This window comes from Schistocerca serialis, chromosome 1 (genome assembly GCF_023864345.2).
Source record: "Schistocerca serialis cubense isolate TAMUIC-IGC-003099 chromosome 1, iqSchSeri2.2, whole genome shotgun sequence".
NCBI classification, from domain to species: domain Eukaryota; kingdom Metazoa; phylum Arthropoda; class Insecta; order Orthoptera; family Acrididae; genus Schistocerca; species Schistocerca serialis.
This window is the reverse complement of record NC_064638.1, coordinates 260,981,362-261,002,966: the sequence shown is the minus strand read 5'-3', so window position 1 is coordinate 261,002,966 and position 21,605 is coordinate 260,981,362. Positions and strand designations below refer to the sequence as shown.

The 21,605-nt window shown below is 43.7% G+C and overlaps 1 non-coding gene across 1 annotated transcript; it reads right to left on the bottom strand.

The window, feature by feature from the left end:
- Positions 1-2,407: 2,407 nt before the first annotated feature.
- Trnat-ugu (transfer RNA threonine (anticodon UGU)) lies at positions 2,408-2,481 on the bottom strand. Its single transcript has one exon. It is a non-coding gene; the product is annotated as a tRNA-Thr (tRNA).
- Positions 2,482-21,605: the final 19,124 nt, after the last annotated feature.

Below are 21,605 nucleotides of genomic sequence, written 5' to 3'. Positions count from 1 at the left end.
ATACCTTTCACGAATCACTTACCTCACAAAAATCGTCGTTACTCGAACTACTGCAAGACAGCGAGCACCAATATTGCCCGCTAAATAAAAGATTCCAACTACTGAAGGCACTAACTACTGATAGGCATAGTTAGCAAATGAAAGATTTTCATAGAGAACAAACGATGTATTTACCTTAATAGCGTTCAAAAGTCATAATATATATATAATTTTGTGACATCCAATTAACAAATTTCCTTGGACATATTAGTTCTTAGACTGATGAGTAACTGAATTATAGAAAAAACACTGTATTGGAGAGAGAGCTCCCCTGCCACCACGGTGAAAGAAACATTTCGGCGTGTCACGTGACTGGGATGTCGTCAGAGCTTGTACTAGACATTAGCGCGACATTCATCTACATCTACATGACTACGCAGCAATTCACATTTAAGTGCTTGGCAGAGGGTTCATCGAACCACAATCATACTATCTCTCTACCATTCCACTCCCGAACAGCGCGCGGGAAAAACGAACACCTAAACCTTTCTGTTCGAGCTCTGATTTCTCTTATTTGATGATCATTCCTACCTATGTAGGTTGGGCTCAACAAAATATTTTCGCATTCGGGAGAGAAAGTTGGTGACTGAAATTTCGTAAATAGATCTCACCGTGACGAAAAACGTCTTTGCTTTAATGACTTCCATCCCAACTTGCGTATCATATCTGCCATACTCTCTCCCATATTATGTGATAATACAAAACGAGCTGCCCTTTTTTGCACCCTTTCGATGTCCTCCGTCAATCCCACGTGGTAAGGATCCCACACCGCGCAGCAATATTCTAACAGAGGACGAATGAGTGTAGTGTAAGCTGTTTCTTTAGTGGACTTGTTGCATCTTCTAAGTGTCCTGCCAATGAAACGCAACCTTTGGCTCGCCTTCCCCACAATATTATCTATGTGGTCTTTCCAACTGAAGTTGTTCGTGATTTTCACACCCAGGTACTTAGTTGAATTGACAGCCTTGAGAATTCTACTATTTATCGAGTAATCGAATTCCAACGGATTTCTTTTGGAACTCATGTGGATCACCTCACACTTTTCGTTATTTAGCGTCAACTGCCACCTGCCACACCATACAGCAATCTTTTCTAAATCGCTTTGCTACTGATACTGGTCTTCGGATGACCTTACTAGACGGTAAATTACAGCATCATCTGCGAACAGCCTAAGAGAACTCCTCAGATTGTCACCCAGGTCATTTATATAGATCAGGAACAGCAGAGGTCCCAGGATGCTTCCCTGGGGAACACCTGATATCACTTCAGTTTTACTCGATGATTTGCCGTCTATTACTACGAACTGCGACCTTCCTGACAGGAAATCACAAATCCAGTCGCACAACTGAGACAATACCCCATAGGCCCGCAGCTTGATTAGAAGTCGCTTGTGAGGAACGGTGTCAAAAGCTTTCCGGAAATCCAGAAATACTGAATCAACCTGAGATCCCCTGTCGATAGCGGCCATTACTTCGTGCGAATAAAGAGCTAGCTGCGTTGCACAAGAACTATGTTTTCTGAAACCATGCTGATTACGTATCAATAGATCGTTCCCCTCGAAGTGATTCATAATGTTTGAATACAGTATATGCTCCAAAACCCTACTGCAAACCGATGTCAATGATATAGGTCTGTAGTTCGATGGATTACTCCTACTACCCTTCTTAAACACTGGTGCGAGCACAGGAGGGCAAGACGTGGGCCGTAGCAGTGCACTTGATAGTGCCCAGGTAGTGTGTGCGAAACGCGTAAGTCACTCCATTCATGGCGTCATGTTGGCGATGGTCGTTTCGTTTGTCAGTGTGTTATGGGAGAGCCGTGAGTACCTCGTTTCGGGAAAATTTTCCCCACCAAAATGAACTGTTGTGGTAAATAATGCGTTGATGACATCACCTGTTGTCGACAACTGAAAGCCATTCATTAAACCTCACCATTCAAAGTATTCATTTTTACACGAGTTGTGAATAGTTATATTACTGCAAAAATATTTCGTGTAGGTTCTCTACTGCTAAGTAGACTAAGCACTTTGGCTGGTAAAGTGAAGGTATATCTGTAGTTGATGTTCTGAAAGTATCATTGGCTGACCAATCAGATGCCTGCGCGGCAAAATTCGATTTTTGTGTGCGACGTTAAACATTCGACAAAGGGGTTCTGTTTCCTGCCTTCTGTTTCTTAGAGTCGACATTCTCCGTTCTATTCTGTTTACTGTCGCGCTGGATCTTCATGGATTTGGGGCTGGCTTGCGGATGCTGTGCACCGAATTGAGGTTATGCTCTGATGAACATACAATTAAATCAATACAATGAAATGAATACCCTTAGCTGCATACAGGCGTTGATATACGTCAACGGGGACAGCTGAAGATGTGTGCCCCGACCGGGACTCGAACCCGGGATCTCCTGCTTACATGGCAGACGCTCTACCCGTCTGAGCCACCGAGGACATAGAGGATTGCGCGACTGCAGGGACTTATCTCGGGCACGCCTCCCGTGAGACCCACATTCCCAACTTATTGTCCCGCACTATATTCGCAGGGCCTCTGCCCAATACACTCATTACTCGCGGCTTTACCGATTCCCGTAAGAGTTCAGGCACTGTGTGTGCATCCGCACAGAAGATGGTCAAAGGGCCGGTGAGCCTTAACTATAAATATATATATATATATATATGATCATTCTCAGGCTGTGAACTACATGAATTATGTCTGAATGATATTTCATTTTATATTACTATTATCATTTGGGCCTTAAGCCATTATCAAATGGTATATTGGGTATAATTAGACTCTCTTAGATGATTGAACTGTCTCAACATGTAGATAAGTACAAATTCACCGAAACGTGTGGCAAGCAGGAATAAAGCATGCTTTGCAGCCATAAAACATTTGAGCCATAGATTGAAAGATTGTAAGAATTATGGTGAGGTCGCGGCAATGCTAGTACAGCTTGGGGTAATATTTGTTTTCTACACTTTCATGGCTACAGATGTACCTTCAATGTGTTGACAGGTGCTCTGTTTTTAAGCGAGCAGTGCGATATTTCAGACCCGTGTTCGGTGTTCGGCACAAAAAAATGAGTGGTTCGGTACTTTTAGGATTCCATTCAATCACTATTTTAGATGATTCACACGAAGAGATCCGTATAATAAATAAAACTCTGGGACAATTACAATGTCAACCTTTAACGTCCACACACTTGTTTTCCTGGAAAATTGATTTAAACGGAGAAGAAACACCTGACTTTAAAAGAAATCTCGAAAGGATAATGCCGGTTCCACGCAGAAATGCCGATGTGGAAAGAGTCGTCAGTCACATGACTCATCTGCTGTCTGACACTAGAAACAAATTGAGTGCCGATGCGGTAAAAGCAGAATTATGCATTCGTTGTACTTTGAAGTTTGTAACACGCAACAACTTTTACCAAAAAATTAAAGGGAACAGAAATTTGTTGACAGCTCAAACTAGCAACAATAAATACAATTTTTAATGCTTATTAGGTGTTTAACGGTGTTCACTCTCAGCCCTCAGTTCAGCAAAGCCTTTCGTCAGGAAATGTTTTATAATTTTGTCAGTTTAGTCTGGCAGCCCTAATCTTCAGTCGTGTTAAGACAGCATCCGTTATTCAAAGAGAGAGACCTTGTTCCCACAGCCATTCATGGAGTTCGGCACGATTTTTGAACGGTTCACCCTTGCTCTGAAGGTTTTACTTGAAACATTATTTGATTTAAGAACAGGTTATTACGCACAATCTATCCTCGGCGGAATTATTTGTAAAGAATGGACTGCCACCAGAGGAAATAAAATTCTTTGCTTGCCCTTACAGCCAGTAAGGTAAATCAGTGGTGTGCGAGACTTCAGGATGTCCCAGATATGTCCGACGTGACCGATATATGCTTGAAGTTTCGTATTCTCGACCCACTCTTGACAGTGTCTATCACAGAATATTTAATTCCCTAACGATTTCCTAAATGGAACATCCCATGCGTCTAGCTCCAAGTACCGTTCCACGTTCAAAGTCTGTTAATTCCCGTCTGCGGCCATAATCACTCCCGAAACCTTTTCATTTGAATCACTTGAGTACAAATGACAGTTCTGCCAATGCACTTTCCTTTTGTACCGTGTGTACACGATACTACCGCCATCTGTAAAAGTGCATATCGCTATCCCATGACCTTTGTCACCTCAGTGTACATTTCAGACAAGTGGTGCAGGTATTCAGATGTGGACGATGTGCCGGCCGGTGTGGCCGAGAGGTTCTAGGCACTACAGTCTGGAACCGCGCGACCGATACGGTCGCAGGTTCGAATCCTGCCTCGGGCATGGATGTGTGTGATGTCCTTAGGTTAGTTAGGTTTAAGTAGTTCTAAGTTCTGGGGGACTGATGACCTCAGATGGTAAGTCCCACAGTGCTCAGAGCCGTTTGAACCATTTTGTGGACGATGTTTACATCGGATGATGGCACCCTAGTACATCAGCTTTCGTCTCTCATTGTTGAACGAAGCAGGAACCTACTGTACAAATAAGTACATCTCTTTGTGCACACGAAGTATCCCGATGGCCACTGTACCTTCATCTGATCAGTGCATCAACCTGTCACTTCCCTTGTGAGGATAATTAAAGAAACAATCTTGAATTCTATCCTACTGATCATCTCTGATACATCATGAACGGCCTGTGTGTACTTATGACCCAACACTGGTCAGTCTCCTTTTACTGTGGTGTTCATGTGTCAAGATGACTTCCTATCATTTTCAGTGTTTGATGCAGTATATGCCATGGCACATTTGCATCATAAGTGCTAGATGTTACCAGGTGGGTTCCTCCAATTCAGTTGCTCATAAGTGATGATGATGAAGTCCCATACTCCTTGACATAGCGTATGGGACATTGCGGGAGCCCCGCACCGCTGTACTGGGCAAGGTCCTAGCAAAGGCGGTTTGCCATTGCCTTCCTCTGACCGTAATAGTGATGAATGATGATGAAGAAGACGACACAACACCACCCAGTCATCTCCAGGCAGGTGAAAATACCTGACCCCGGCGGGAATCGAACCCGGAACCCCGTGCTGGGGAAGCGAGAACGCTACCGCGAGACCACGAGCTGCGGACTGCTCATAAGTAACTTCTTATTAAATGAGGACATATTCCATAACTTGATGTAGTACTTTTATTTGTTAATGGTCAGTTTAAACACCAATCACTGTCAAGCATTTGCCTTTAACACAAAATGACAAACATGAATCAAACACACAACTTTAATTGCAGATACGAGGATCATTCCATAAGTCATGGTAACTATGGTATATCTTGCAATAATACAACAACATGACAATTCCACGATGTGCATTGAACCGGTACGGCACTGGGTACCTGAATGCCATCATAAAGTTGGGTTCCAGCACAAGAGATCACGGCAAAGGTTGAAAAGTAACACACGCATTGGAGCTTTGTGTAAACTTTTCGCGCACAAATATAACTGGAACAAATACGAATCAAAATCAACTGCTGTGCTTCAAAGTCCCCCAAAGCATACACACAGCGTTGCCAACGATGACGAAGGCAATGAATATCATTTGCTTTGCCATCACCGAGCGAGGTGGCGCAGTGGTTAGCACACCGGACTCGCATTCGGGAGGACGACGGTTCAATCCCGCGTCCGGCCATCCTGATTTAGGTTTCTACATCTACATATACATTTATACTCCGCAAGCCACCCAACGGTGTGTGGCGGAGGGCACTTTACGTGCCACTGTCATTACCTCCCTTTCCTGTTCCAGTCGCGTATGGTTCGCGGGAAGAACGACTGTCTGGAAGCCTCCGTGAGCGCTCTAATCTCTCTAATTTTACATTCGTGATCTCCTCGGGAGGTATAAGTAGGGGAAGCAATATATTCGATACCTCATCCAGAAACGCACCCTCTCGAAACCTGATTTCCCTAAATCGCTCCAGGCAAATGCCCGGATGGTTCTTTTGAGAGAGCACGGACGACTTCCTTCCCCATCCTTCCCTAATGAGACCGATGACCCCGCTGTTTGGTCTAATCCCACAAACAACCCAACCCCTTTGTCATCAATGTGTGCCACCTGTCACCGAAGTGCATTGAGGATATTTGCCCTATTTGCAAAACGCCTCCCAAACAATGGTTTCCTAAGTCGTGGAATGAGGACGAAGTCTCATGGACTGAGGTTTGGTGAGTGGGGTGGGTGGGGGAGGATCCATCTTGTAGCATGACCAATCTCACACTACATGTTTCAGGTGCTGGTACAGAGCCATCCTTATATGCACTCACAATCTGTCGCTTGATTCCGGAAATGTTTCTCGCGAGCTTTTGAATGTATTTACTTCGATTAAGGTGATGGCGCTCGTTTCCATGAAATACCGTAGTTGCCGTGACTTATAGAATGACCTTCGTATAGATCCTAGTTACAAAGTTCCAGGTAATAAACTAATAATAACACTAAACATGTGTTACCTACATGTAAGTAGTAAACAGGTTCAACGACGTGCAAGTAGTTCGTACTCGTCATAGAACTGATTGTGACTGCATTATAAACAAGTTAGGCAGTGTGCAGGTAATTAATACTTGTCATAGCATTGATCACGACTGTGTTGTAATAGGATGGAGATCATACCTCGGTTGAAACTGGCCAATAGCAAATGAAAGTACTACATAATGTTGCAGGCTCAGAGAAAATAATTAGATGCTCTCGTTCTTTTCACACGTGTCTAGTTGTAATATTATTCTAATATAAATGCGCTAGTGACTTGAAATCTGAGTAGTACGAAAATAAGAAATTTGTAGAAGCAATACAAGTGAAAGAATTTTATTCTGAAGCGTCCTGTGTTAAATGTTGTCTCTGTGACAGGGAGTCCACCGCGGCATTTTCCCGCGTAATGTTCTTCGCCTGGCCATTAATTCCACAGCGGACCGACAATTACATTGAGCTTTTACTGCCTGGAATGCCACACGCCTTCGCAACAACGAGTGTGTGATGGCGCGTAACGTTGTCCAGGCTCCGTCTCTCATTCCTCATAAAGGAAAGTGCGAACCTGTCCTAAACGTTAATAGGTTGCGTAAAGCAGGCAAGCATTACTGTGAAATTGCAATGGGGCACACAATAGCCATGGCAACACAACTAAGAGTGGAAATGTCAGCCAGCCACAATGTAGCGACTTCTGCACTGGGAAAGCAATCACTCCACATGGGACACCTGTGAAGTTGCTACAGACGCCGGGAACTAAATGGTAGAGCGCGATCTGATCACTAATAATACCGAGCACCAGGGCATTACCATGATTTTGCTCAAACATCCTCATCACTGTGTATAGTCTTTCTCAATAAAAGAATCCGTCGGGAGTTTTTTGTTGTTTCTTTTTTTTTTTCAAATGTTACAGGGTAGACCAACCCTCATAAACCGCATCCGCCCACTTCCCCCGCTGATCTTGTCTGCAACAGACACTAATTTTCCTTATTTTATTGTGATGATCGTTTCTACCATACTCCGCAAGCCTCCCAACGGTGTGTGGCGGAAGGCACTTTACGTGCCACTGTCATTACCTCCCTTTCCTGTTCCAGTCGCGTATGGTTCGCGGGAAGATCAACTGCCGGAAAGCCTCCGTGCGCGCTCGAATCTCTCTAATTTTACATTCGTGATCGCCTCGGGAGGTATAAGTATCTTGCAGAGTCTGCCACTTGAGTTTGCTAAACATCTCCGTAACGCTATTACGTTTACCAAATAACCCTGTGACGAAACGCGCCGCTCTTCTTTGGATCTTCTCTATCTCCTCCGTCAACCCGACCTGGTACGGATCTCACATTGATGAGCAATACTCAAGTATAGGTCGAACGAGTGTTTTGTAAGCCACCTCCTTTGTTGATGGACTACATTTTCTAAGGACTCTCCCAATGAATCTCAACCTGGTACCCGCCTTACCAACAATTAATGTTATATGATCATTCCACTTCAAATCGTTCCGCACACATACTCCCAGATTTTTACAGAAGTAACTGCTACCAGTGTTTGTTCCGCTATCATATAATCATACAATAAAGGATCCTTCTTTCTATGTATTCGCAATACATTACATTTGTCTATGTTAAGGGTCAGTTGCCACTCCTTGCACCAAGTGCCTATCCGCTGCAGATCTTCCTGCATTTCGCTGCAATTTTCTGATGCTGCAACTTCTCTGTATACTACAGCATCATCCGCGAAAAGCCGCATGGAACTTCCGACACTATCTACTAGGTCATTTATATATATTGTGAAAAGCAATGGTCCCATAACACTCCCCTGTGGCACGCCAGAGGTTACTTTAACGTCTGTAGACGTCTCTCCATTGAGAACAACATGCTCTGTTCTGTTTGCTAAAAACTCTTCAATCCAGCCACACAGCTGGTCTGATATTCCGTAGGCTCTTACTTTGTTTATCAGGCGAACTGTATCGAACGCCTTCCGGAAGTCAAGAAAAATGGCGTCTACCTGGGAGCCTGTATCTAATATTTTCTGGGTCTCATGAACAAATAAAGCGAGTTGGGTCTCACACGATCGCCGTTTCCGGAATCCATGTTGATTCCTACAGAGAAGATTCTGGGTTTCCAGAAATGACATGATACGCGAGCAAAAAACATGTTCTAAAATTCTACAACAGATCGATGTCAGAGATATAGGCCTACAGTTTTGCGCATCTACTCGACGACCCTTCACGAAAACTGGAACTACCTGTGCTCTTTTCCAATCATTTGGAACCTTCCGTTTTCGTGAGAAGATTCCACCGCAACGAAAAACTCCTTTGTTTTAATTATGTCCACCCCAAATCCTGTATCATGTCAGTGACACCCTCTTCCCTATTTCGCGATAATACAAACCTTGGTGGTCTTCTTTGAACTTTCTCGATGTACTCCGTTAATCCTATTTGGTAAAGATCCCAGAGCGCGTAGCAGTATTCTAAAAGAGGACGGACAAGCGTAGTGTAGGCAGTGTCTTTAGTTGATCTGATACGTTTTCTAAGTGTTCTGCCAGTAAAAGTAGTCTTTGGTTTGCCTGCCCCATAACATTTTCTCTGTGTTCTTTCCAATTTAAGTTGGCCGTAATGTTAATTCCAAGACATTTAGTTGAATTTACGGCCTTTAGATTCGTCTGATTTATAGTGCAAGCGAAGGTTAACGGATTCATATTAGCACTCATGTGAATGACCTCACACTTTTCATTATTTAGGGTCAGTTGCCAATTTTCGCACCATACAAATATCTTTTCTTAATCGTTTTGCAATTTGTTTTGATCTTATGATTACTTTACTAGGCGATGAACGACAGCATCATCTGCAGACTACCTAAAACAGCTGCTCTGATTGTCTCCTAAATCGTTTATATAGGTAAGGAACAGCAGAGGGCCTATAACACTACCTTTGGTAACGCCAGAAATCATTTCTGTTTTACTCGATGACTTTCCGACAACTACTACGAACTGTGCCGGCCGCGGTGGTCGTGCGGTTCTAACGCTGCAGTCCGGAACCGCGGGACTGCTACGGTCGCAGGTTCGAATCCTGCCTCGGGCATGGATGTGTGTGATGTCCTTAGGTTAGTTAGGTTTAAGTAGTTCTAAGTTCTAGAGGACTGGTAACCTAAGGTGTTAAGTCCCATAGTGCTCAGAGCCATTTGAATCATTTGAACTACTACGAACTATGATCTCTCTGACAGGAAATCACGAATCCAATCACATAACTGAGACGCAATTTCACTACAAGCCGCTTGTGTGATACAGTGTCAAAAGCCTTCCTGAAGTGTAGAAATACTTAATCAGTTTAAAATCTCTTGTCAATAGCACTGAGCACTTCGTGCGAGTAAAGACCTAGTTGTACTTCACAAGAACGATGTTTTCTAAATGCGTGTTGTCTGTCTGTCAATAGATCGTTTTCTTCTGGGTAATTCATTATGTTCTAACACAATATTTGTTCCAAAATCCTGCTGCATGTCGACGTTAATGATATGGAGTTGTAATTTACTCGATTATTCATACTATCTGTCTTGAATATTGGTGTGACCTGTGCAACTTTCCAGTCATTGAGTACGGATCTTTCGTCGAGCGAGCAGTTGTATACGATTAAGTATGGAGCTATTGCATCAGCATACTCTGAAAGGAACCTAAGTGGAAGACTTGCTTGTATTAAGTCATTTAAGTTGCTTCACTACTGCGAGGATATCCACTTCTAAGTTGCTCATGCTGGCATCTGTTGTCGATTCGAATTCTGGAATATTTACTTCGTCGTTCTTTGGTGAAGGAATTTCGGAAGGCTGTGTTTAGTAACCCTGCTTTGGCAGTGCTGTCATCGATAGTATTTCCATTTCTATCGCGCAGAGAAGGCACTGATTATGCTTTGCCGCTATCTTACTTCACATACAACCAGAATCTCTTTGGGTTTTCTGCCAGGTTTCGGGACAAAGTTTCGTTGTGGAAATTACTATAAGCATCTCGCATTAAAATCTGCCCTAAATTTCGAGTTTCTGTAAAAAATCGCCAATCTTGGAGATTTTGCGTTCGTTTAAATTTGGCATGCTTTTTTTGTTGTTTCTGCAACAGTGTTCTGACCCGATTTGTGTACCAACGGGGATCGGCTCCGTCGTTTGTTAATTTATTTGGTATAAATCTCTCGATTGCTGTCAATACTATTTCTTTGAATTCAAGCCACCTGTGGTCTACACTTAACAGTACATTGTTAATTTGGAAGGGGTCGAATTGTCTCTCAGGAAGGCATCAAGTGAATTTTTCTCTGCTTTTTTGAATCGGTATATTTTCGTTTATTTTTGGATGATTTAGGAGTTACAATATAAAATTCCGCTGTGGCAACCCTATGTTCACTAATCCCTGTACCCGTTTTGATCATCATTAGCTCATGATTATTTGTTGCTAAGAAGTCAAGTGTGTTTTCACAACCGTGTACTATTCGAGAGGCCTCAAGAACTAAATGCTCGAAATAATTTTCAGAGAATGCGTTTAGCACAATTTCGGACAATGTTTTATGTGTACCTCCAGATTTCAACATGTATTTTCGCCAACATATCGAGGATAACTTGAAGTCACCATTAATTATAAAACTATGAGGTGGGTACGTGTTTGAAATTAGACTCAAGTTTTCCTTGTACCTTTCAGCAATTGCATCATCTGATTTGGGAGGTCCGTAAAAGGATCCAATTATTATTTCATTCCAGTTACCAAGAACGACCTTTACCTACACTAACTCACAGGAAGATTATACTTCACCTTTGCTACAAGATACACTACGTCTAACAGGAACAAGCACGCCACTGCCAACTGCGTTTAGCCTATCCTTCCTGAATACCGTTAGGTTCTTCGCAAAAATTTCGGCTGAACTTATCTCCGGCTTTAGCCAGCTTTCAGCGCCTATAACGATTTTAGCATCAGTGCTTTCTATTAGCGCTTGGAGCTCTGGTACTTTCCCAACACAGCTACGACAAGTTACAACTGTTATACCCACGGTTCCCGGATCTACCTTCTTCCTTTGTTCGACCTGCACCCTTGGAGACTGAAGCCCTTTTTGTATTTCCCCGAGACCCTCTAACCTAAAAAACGTCTCCCATTACGCGATGGCAGCTTCCACACGAATAACTATCCGTATCACCAGGTCTGCATTGTGCTACAGTAGAGTTGAGAGCACGACGATGCCTTGGCCACCAAATTCGTCTGTTCTGAACTCGGGCCATAATTTACGGGAACTTCGTGAGCTGAATATGGACATCTGGTGCCACATACCTCGGAAAATCTACTAAGGACTTGTAGAAGCCATGCCACGCAGAATCGCTCCCGTATTGGTATCCAAGGGTGGACTGACACACTATTAACCATGTATTCGTGTTTGGGTTCATCAATGTATTTCTTCTTACAAGGGGACTGCTGTCTTTCCAAGAGCGCGTACAGATTTCCCTTTTCCACGCAGAAGGAAGTAGGCGACCGCGAAACCAAAGCTGTTGCAGACGCAGCCGCAACCGCCGCCACAGACATCTCGGAGAAAACCGTTGTTACTCCTCTGAGGTCGGCGTACCTCTAGCGCTCTGTCGCAAAGCATTTCGTGAAACTCAAGCTGGTCCTAATCTCGTAAAATGACTTAAGTTTCGAAAATAAATTCATAATAACTAGTTAGCTGGAGGCCTGTACCTTTTCTCACCAGTCCTCAAACTAGTTTGCTATGGCCCGCTATGACATCTTTCCCTGTGCCAATCCCCTCTTCATCTCATTACTACAGTCATGTTCAGAAAAAACATAACACCTTGAAGGACTACAGATAGGACATTCATATTCACGGGACGTGTACATTAGTATGTTCTGCAGAAATGATTAGCATCCGAACCTCGTCAGCTCGCGGGTTTAAGGTCAACATCAATATCGCAGCGAAACACCACCTATCGGTGAAATGTGCCGGCAGCTCTCGTTGTCGCTGTAAACTGAAGGTGACGGATCTGTCTGACTTAAGCAGATGTGTAGGATGCCTCGCAGACGTATGCGCGAACCGTACCGTCAAATCAGTGAGTGTAAAAGAGCATGAGGGAATGTGATGCATCCATCCAGGAAACTTCTCCTCGTGTGAAACGAAGTATTTCGGCAGTGCAATGGGTGTGTACAGAATAGTTCACGGAAGGCCGTAGAACACGACGAGATGTCTCTGGTTCCACCACCCTGACCAGACCCCGAGAAGATCGACACCTCATCCGAATGGTAATTCAGGACACATCTACGTCCTCCTCGTCTCTGGCGCAACGGTGGAACAGTGTAACGCATCGTACACTGTGGGAGTCCGTCGCCGTTTATTACGGCATGGGTTACGTGCGCTTCGTCCACTTTTCCGCCTACTTTTGACGAATGTGCAAAAACATGCTAGGTGATAACTGTGAATGAGCCGACGTAATTGGGAACAGGAATGTCATCAGATAGTGTTTCCAGAAGAATTCAGGTTCAGTTTGTTTGAAAATGATGGCTGCATTTTGGTTCGCCAGGACAGTGGGAGTGGCATCACAAGGACTGAATTTGCACGAGACATGCAGCGCCAACTCAATGCCTTATGGTGTGGGATGCTATTGGGTACAACCACAAATCGCAGTTAGTGCGTTTCCAGGGCACTGCGAGCAATGTGACCTACGTGAATGACATCCCGTGACCCGTCGCCATACCCTTTCTGCACAGGACTCCAGACGCCACTTTTCAGCAATACAGTGCACAAACATATGTTGCTGCATCAACACTTGCCTTCTTGGTGTCACGTGATGTCAGCCATTTTCCCTGGCCTGTCAGATCCCCAGACTTGTCGCTAATCGGAAATGTGTGGGTAAAGTGAACCGACGAGTGCAGCACTGTAACCCAATGCCAATCACAACAGATGAACTTTGGAACCAGGTGAATACAGCATGCTCGGCTGTCTATAGCATAGAACGCCATTCGCGCCTTATACGCGTCGATGCAGTCAGACATGGGACAAGTTATCAGGGCCGATGGTGGACCCTGTGCCTGCTAGGCAACAGGACACATGCAGAACCGAGGTGACTGAAGCGCAGAACTTCCTAAAGTACATGTCGTGAGAATATGAACGTCCAGTCTCTAGTCGTTCAAGGTGTTCTGTTTTTTTTTCTAAACATGAGTGTATTATTAACATTCAAACACACAATTAGACATGTTATTGACATTATAAAATTATACATTTCAGAAGCATATGCGCCTGTCCGCAACTTCTCGCGTGCACAAATCTAAGTCGTTGTACATCACCTTTAGTGGCTTTAGATATTAGTGGTGACCAATAGCACAAGGGAAGCAACTCGCCTGCCGGTGTGGCAGTGCGGTTCTAAGCGCTTCAGTTTGGAACCGCGTGACCGCTACGGTCGCAGGTTCGAATCCTGCCTCGGGCATGGATGTGTGTGATGTTCTTAGATTAGTTAGGTTTAAGTAGTTCTAAGTTCTAGGGGACTGATGACCTCAGAAGTGAAGTCCCATAGTGCTCAGAACCATTTGAACAATTTTTTTGAAGCAACTTGAGCTAAAAATAAGTTTTGGGAGTACATAGCTGAGAAGGACAGAGGAAAGTGTGCAAACCTTATAAGGAAAGAGATTGTCTTGTGGCGTCAATGAGAGCGTTCAGTGAAATACGTGTAGTGAAAACACTGCAGAAGTAGGTCGGGGGATGAGTGCTGCTGCTACTTGCAGCTGAAACTAATTGGTGCGTGCAGTCAGCGAGGCAGAAACAGATTCTGCAAGTCAGTGTCGCTGTTTACAGTGCATTTAGTAGTTCACGGGGAAGCGAAAGCTGTGGAAACAGATGCACACTGTAGTAAAGTGTAAGTGGGGGATGTTGTTGTTGTAGTCTTCAGTCCGAAGACTGATGCAGCTGTCTCCAGTAGTCTGTACTACGCAAGTCACTTTGTTTCTGCATGACGACTGCAACCTACATTCACTTTAGCCTGAGGAGTCACGGTCATGGTCAGCTGCAGCGTTTGTGCTCTTTATTCTTTGTAATAATATGTTACTCACATGAGCTAATTCCACAAATTTTGTAATAAAATGTTATTACACTAATTTCTCTCCATTGAAAACAAAGTAATGAGCTATTTTATCGAAAACTGACATTTTGATACCCTGACTGTGTGCAAAATACGGGTTGATTCTTTCAAAGAAGAAGACTATTTACGTAAATAGAGCGCCTTAATCGGTATTTAAACGTAACTATCCTTCATAACGATAGAATACAATGTAAACAAATGTTTAAGACCGAGTAATTGTAATTATACTTTACGTACGGCGAAAATCCCGAGTAATTTTGTTGGAATGTTATTGGCTTCTCTTGACGAAATACTGTAGAGTACATAACGTGATTTGTATATAACCACATCAACGAAGCACTACACACAAACACACACACACACGCCAAAAAGTTTTTGCCACGTGGGAAATGTACACAAAGATAGCGATATCACAAATACAAAAATGCCAAAGAACTTTTCTCTCAAAGATATTAAAACTCATACATTGATGTGACAGTAGAAAGTTTACAAGGGATAAATGTTACATTATAGGCATTTAACATTCAATAGACATTAATTGCAAATAAAGTTCCTTTGTACACCACAATATTTACAAAACATGATTTAAGTATCATTTCCTAAACAATTGGTTGCTACACTGTTGATTTATTTGTAATTAATGCTCACTGAGTGTTACATACATATAACATTTACTATTTGTAAATTTTCTGCTGTCAAATTAATGTCTATATTGTAATATCTCTGACAGCGAATTTCTTTGGCACTGTTATATTTGTGATATCGCCATCTTTACGTGCATTTACCATGTGCCAAAAACTTTTTGGTGTGTGTGGGGAGGGGGGGAAGGGGGTAGCGAGGGGGATGGGTGGGTGCTTTACGCAGTGTGATTATGCACGAATCAATCAAGTGCTCCATATACTCCAGTGTACTTCGTAAATGGGAGCCAACAACATTTCAACAAAATTACACGAAATTTTCGTAAATCAAATATCACCTGTCAGTCTTAAATATTTGTTTAAATTGAGTTCAATCGTTATGAAGGGCATTCACGCTTAAATAGGCACCACTATCCCAAGAATTTTTCACCACAAGGGGGAATGAAGAGCCAACAACTTATGTAAACTTCAACAAATGTGCATTTTGATGTGAACGAAGATGAATCTGTCGTTTAGAAACCGGTTATGTGGCTATTTATTTAAATAAATAGCCTTAGCGATAGTGGTTGTTTGCTGCCTTCAACTTTGAAAGAATCAAAGTAGTGAGCTCTTTTTGAGAAACCTTACCAACATATTTATTAAGTACGTGATTGTTTTACAGCGCAGAGTTGTGTTTAAAGCTTTTGGGAAATCATCACACTGGCCATCACATTGCTTACAATATTCACTTTCATTCTCAAGGAGGTTTTCAGTTCCCAGAAAAAGTCATGATATTCATGAGTGTGAGTCCAAAAGTCTGGTAACTGTGTGTGTGCATGTCACATACGAAGAACCGAATACCACAAATGTACATACACAAAAATGTACATACATAAGGAGCAGTCAAAAAATAAAGCAAATGTACAAAAAGTGAGTAACCTGTTTATTATTTCAAAAGTAGTCGCAATAACTGTTAATACATTTATCCCACTATGAGACAAGTAAATCAATATCTTTATGGAAAAATGATTGCCGTTGCCTTCGGAACCATGATTGCATCAGGCTGTTCGCCGGAATCATACCGACGGCCGCGAATGTCTTTCTTCAGGACTCCAAAAATATGGGCATCGCATAGGGGTAGTTCGGGACTGTATGGAGGAAGCGAAACTTCACCTTAGCAAAATGTGGGCGATTTGCGTCGGACGAAGAGGTGCACGAATGGGTACAATCATGATTTCAAATCCAACCTCAAGCATTTTTCCATGAAGGCAGTGACCATCTTGTCTCACAGAGGGATAAATCTGTTGACAGTTATGGCTATTATTTTTGAAATATAAAAAGTTTTCTTACTTTTTGTCTATTTGTTTCGTTTTCATTTGACTGCTCCTTATACATACGTACATCCGGAGAAAGGGAAGTGTGTACCAGACAATGAGAGCAGCAGTGAACCGTAGAATTAGTCGCAGAAAAGAGATGAAATATCTTTCCACAAGGCTGCATTTTCAGCATGAATGAAGATAGAAACTTGGGGTGGCTGCCCAGAATTCGGGAGGGCTTTGAGTTTGGGTGGAGACTGTGCAATGTAAGTTTCAATCAACAGCCGACCGCTTTGGCCGAGCGGTTCTAGGCGCTTCAGTCCGGAACCGCGCTGCTGCTACGGTCGCAGGTTCGAATCCTGCCTCGGGCATGGATGTGTGTGATGTCCTTAGGTTAGTTATGTTTAAGTAGTTCTAAGTTCTAGGGAACTGATGACCTCAGATGATAAGTCCTATAGTGCTCAGAGCCATTTGAACAATTTCAATCAACCTTTATTTTATTAAAGAACAATTTACAATACCAGAGCGCGTACGAATACAGCAAACCCTTGCGCTCAACCACATGCAAGAAACAGCTTCAGAGCACAAATGACATATCAAAAAAAGGAAAGAAAATACTTAATCGTACCACAGTAATAAAGTAATCTGATGTCGAAAGTGGACCACAATGCTACACAGTAAAAACTTATCGCAAGATACAGGCATACATTATACAGGGTGAACCAGAACTCCATCGAAAAAATAGCGGAGGTTGTTTAGGGATATTTTCTGAGTATTTTTGTACAAGGAACCGGTGGTCGCTGGTGCCGTGTTACAAAGTAATAGCATTTTCTTTGATTTCTCACCCCATTTAGTCTTTGTGCGTGAATTGCACTGAAAATATCCGCTGTGCGTTATGTTTGAAAACAAACCTTGTTTCAACGCAGAAGACATTATGTTTCTGTGTTAGCATAATCTCGACTTGACACACGAGAGGCATTCAATAAGTAATGCAACACTTTTTTTTTTTCTAAAAGCAGTTTGGTTTAATTCAGGATTCCAGTACACTATACTATTTCCCACTTTTTTGGCTATCAGAGCCTAATATTTCAACGTAATCTCCGTTCAATGCGACAGCCTTATACCACATTAGTGGGAGGGCCCGTATGCCCGCATGGTACCATTCTACTGGTCGACATGAAAGGCAAAGTCTTGCTGTATCAATAACCTCCCCTCATGCATGTACTGCTTCCCGCGGAGTATATTATTCATTGGGCCAAGTAGAGATCCGGGCCGTATAGTGAATGAGGAATAACAGTCCAATGAACAGTTGTGAGCTCCTCTCGGATGCGACTTGTCTGAGGCCTTGCGTTGTCACGGAGAAGGAGAAGTTCCTTTGCATTTTGGGGGCAACGAACATGCTAAAGTGTTTTGCTTGATTTCCCGAGGGTAGGAGAACATGATTCCGAGTTTATCGTTGCACTATGAGGGGGGACATCGAACAGAATAGTCCCAGAAGACCGTCGCCCGACTTTACCGCAGAGGGTGCAGCCTTGTTCTTTTTCTTCAGAGGAGAGGTGGTGTGGCGCCACTTCATGAATTGTTTCCAGTTCAAAGTGATGAACCCATGTTTCATCGCCTGTGACGGTGCGACTAAAAGTTGTCACGATCAACCTCTAACGTACAAGCAATAACGCACTGGTAGTCCTTCGTTACCCTTCATGGTCTTCTTTTAGGTAGCGAGAAACCTAACAGGCACTTTTGAGAGCCCCAACTGGCAGATGAGTGTGTCAGCAGTACCAACAGAGACGCCAAGCTGAGCATCGAGGTGTTTGTGATCAGCCGATAACCACGAATGAGAGTATCCGCGCGTCTCAGCATTACAGGCATCACAGCTGTATGCGTTCGACCGGCAAGCGGGAGATCGGACTGGTTTGCGCAAACTTGTGCTGATGACAGACGACTCGACTAACGACTTACGGCGCTTTTGTTCAGTGACAAGTTTCCGTAGACATTCTGTAAGCGCCTATTAAAGTTTGCAACGTTCTGGTTTTCCGCCAAAAGAAAATAACAGCTGTCTGTGCCGAGAACCTCCACTGATACCAGCATCATTGCACAACTGACGTACGAAGTTCAGCTTTTGTGGTATTTCTCCTAAAGGACCATCCCGCCACTCGGATGGCCACAATTTGAGTGCTTTCAAACTCGTTCAGTTGGCTGTGGGAAGCACGAATGTGTCTCTGGGGCATAGTTGCCTACTCGCTTCACACGTTTGCACCACGCTGAGCCTTCTCACTTCATTCTGTATTAAAGAGTGGACACAGATGGCGCTCTAGTAGCTATGTCTCTAAGCTGACTCTTGGTTGATGACTCTGATACCATTATCAACAAATCTACTATCCCTCAGGTGGCATACATGAAACTAAACTCTTCCCACACAAGCCATGAAGGCCCAAAGGCACCGACTGGCCGCCGTGTCATCCTCAGCCCACAGACGTCACTGGATGCGGATATGGAGGGGCATGTGGTCAGAACACCGCTCTCCCGGCCGAATGTCAGTTTCCGAGACCGGAGTGGCTACTTCTCAATCAAGTAGCTCCACAGTTTTCCTCACAAGGGCTGAGTGCACCCCTCTTGCCAACAACGCTCGGCAGACCAGATGAGCACCCATCCAAGAGCTAAATCAACCCGACAGCGTTTAACTTCGGTGATCGGACGAGAACCGGTGTTACCACTGCAGCAGGTGGAATACATTGCTGGGAAAAGAATTAGTACAACCGAAAAGACGACGTGGATTTTGATCTGATGACGGCTCATCAGATCAAAATCCACGTCGTCTTTTCGGTTGTACTAATTTTTTTCCAGCAATGTATTTTTCACAGTGAAATAGTGTACGACTGTTTCACGACTTTGTCCTTACCCACTGAGAAAATTGACCACGCGCGATCAGGTTACTCGTATAGGATGGGCTGCAGTTCCAATAATCTGCTGCTAGAAGAACGGACAGCTGTTTCGCATAGCTGGCGTAGCATCTAGCAGGCACCGTCTCCCTGCTGAGTAACCCCGTTGGTTTGCCTCACTCACAAATGTCTCTGAATGTATCCCTGTGTCTGGACGACAATGCTCCAGTGAAACATTTTTCGAAACACAGTACCTTCGGCGGTCCTAACTTACGAAGCTATCACGCTTCGTCGCTACTATAGAAATGCCGTGGTATTCCTTTCGAAGCGGCAAGGAAGACGTTTACATTGCCCCATTCTACGTCGAATAGCCGGAGAGAAAGCGCAAAAATCGCGCCCGCGCTCTGCGATGAGAGCAGAAGACAATGAGACAGCGGAAGCCTTCCGAACCGAGTCGCGCTTCCTCCAGGAATGCCGCGGAACAAGTGAAAGCCGGGCCGGCCGCCTGCGGAGGTCTCTCGGTGCGCTAACTGCGTTCGCCACGCGGGGACAGCGTTCGGCTCGCCACGGAACAGTTGGCCAACAGTACAAGTAGATTCGCTTCCGCCGCTCTCTAGACTTCCAAGAGGCGTGAGTTTCATTTGCGGACTACCAGTCTGTTTGAGGTCGCTGTCGATTTCGAGAGATATGCTGGATAGTTGTAATTAAACTGGCGGTGTTCCGAGTGCTGCAGTGCGGGCTTTATACATCGCACGATACCGAAACATACTTGTTATGTTCTTTAATCGGCGCGCTCTCGAACCATGCCGAAAAAATAATTGTTCCACTTTCAGGCACCAGGTGAAAATGTGATGCTGTAAGCAGTCAGAATATGGTACGGGTGCCGGTAAAGGGAAACGTCGATCAGACACATGATAACATTGGTTCTGGCACGTTTTTTAGGATATGGTCACAAGTTACAATATGCTACATCCGTAACATGGTATGGTCAACAGCTGCTCACGGCATGTGTAATCAGAGTGAAATGTTGTCGCATGCTGCCCTTCAAACCAGGAAGAATCCTGATAGACTATCTTTCAGGTACCCCAACGACCAGACGTCACATGGGATCTGGAAGGACACAACTGAAATTGCCTAGATATGACGCGGTCATTACCGAAGATTTCACGAAGCAAACGACATGTGGCGCTGCCCCAACCTGCGCTGATATGGTGGTTTGGACAGCGATGCGTTCTTGCGGAACTGGAATCACATGTTGCACAAGGTGGTGCTTATAACGTGCAGATGTCACTATACAGGGTGGTCCATTGATCGTGAACGCGCCAAATATCTCGTGAAATAAGCGTCAAACGAAAGAACTACAAAGAACGAAACTTATCTAGCTTGAAGGCGGAAACCAGATAGCGCTATGGTTGGCCCGCTAGATGGTGCTGCCATAGGCCAAACGGATATCAACGGCGTTTTTTTAAAATAGGAACCCCCATTTTTTGTTACATTTTCGTGTAGTACGTAAAGAAATATGAATGTTTTAGTTGGACCACTTTTTTCCTTTGTGATAGATGGCGCTGTAATAGTCTCAAACATATGGCTAACAATTTTAGACGAACAGTTGGTAACAGGTAGGTTTTTCAATTAAAATACAGAACATAGTGTAAGTAGGTTGTTTAGGTTCTTATATTGGTAACGCCACGTAGCGCTCTCTATGAAAATCACTGGCTGTGCTGTGTGCAGTCTGTGGCTAGTTTGCATTGTTGTCTGCCATTGTAGTGTTGGGCAGGTGGATGTTAACAGCGCGTAGCGTTGCGCAGTTGGAGGCGAGCCGCCAGCAGTGGTGGATGTGGGGAAGTGAGATGGCCGATTTTTGAGAATGGATAATCTGGAGGTGTGTCCATCAGAAACAGTACATTTGTAAGAATGGATGTCATGAACTCTATATATATTATGACTAAGAATGGATGTCATGAACTGCTATATATATTATGACTATTAAGGTAAATACATTGTTTGTTCTCTATTAAAATCTTTCATTTGCTAACTATGCCTATCAGTAGTTAGTGCCTTCCGTAGTTTGAAACTTTTACTTAGCTGGCAGTAGTAGCGCTCGCTGTATTGCAGTAGTTCGAGTAACGAAGATTTTTGTGAGGTAAGTGATTTGTGAAACGTATAGGTTAATTTAGTCAGTGCCATTCTCTTGTAGGGA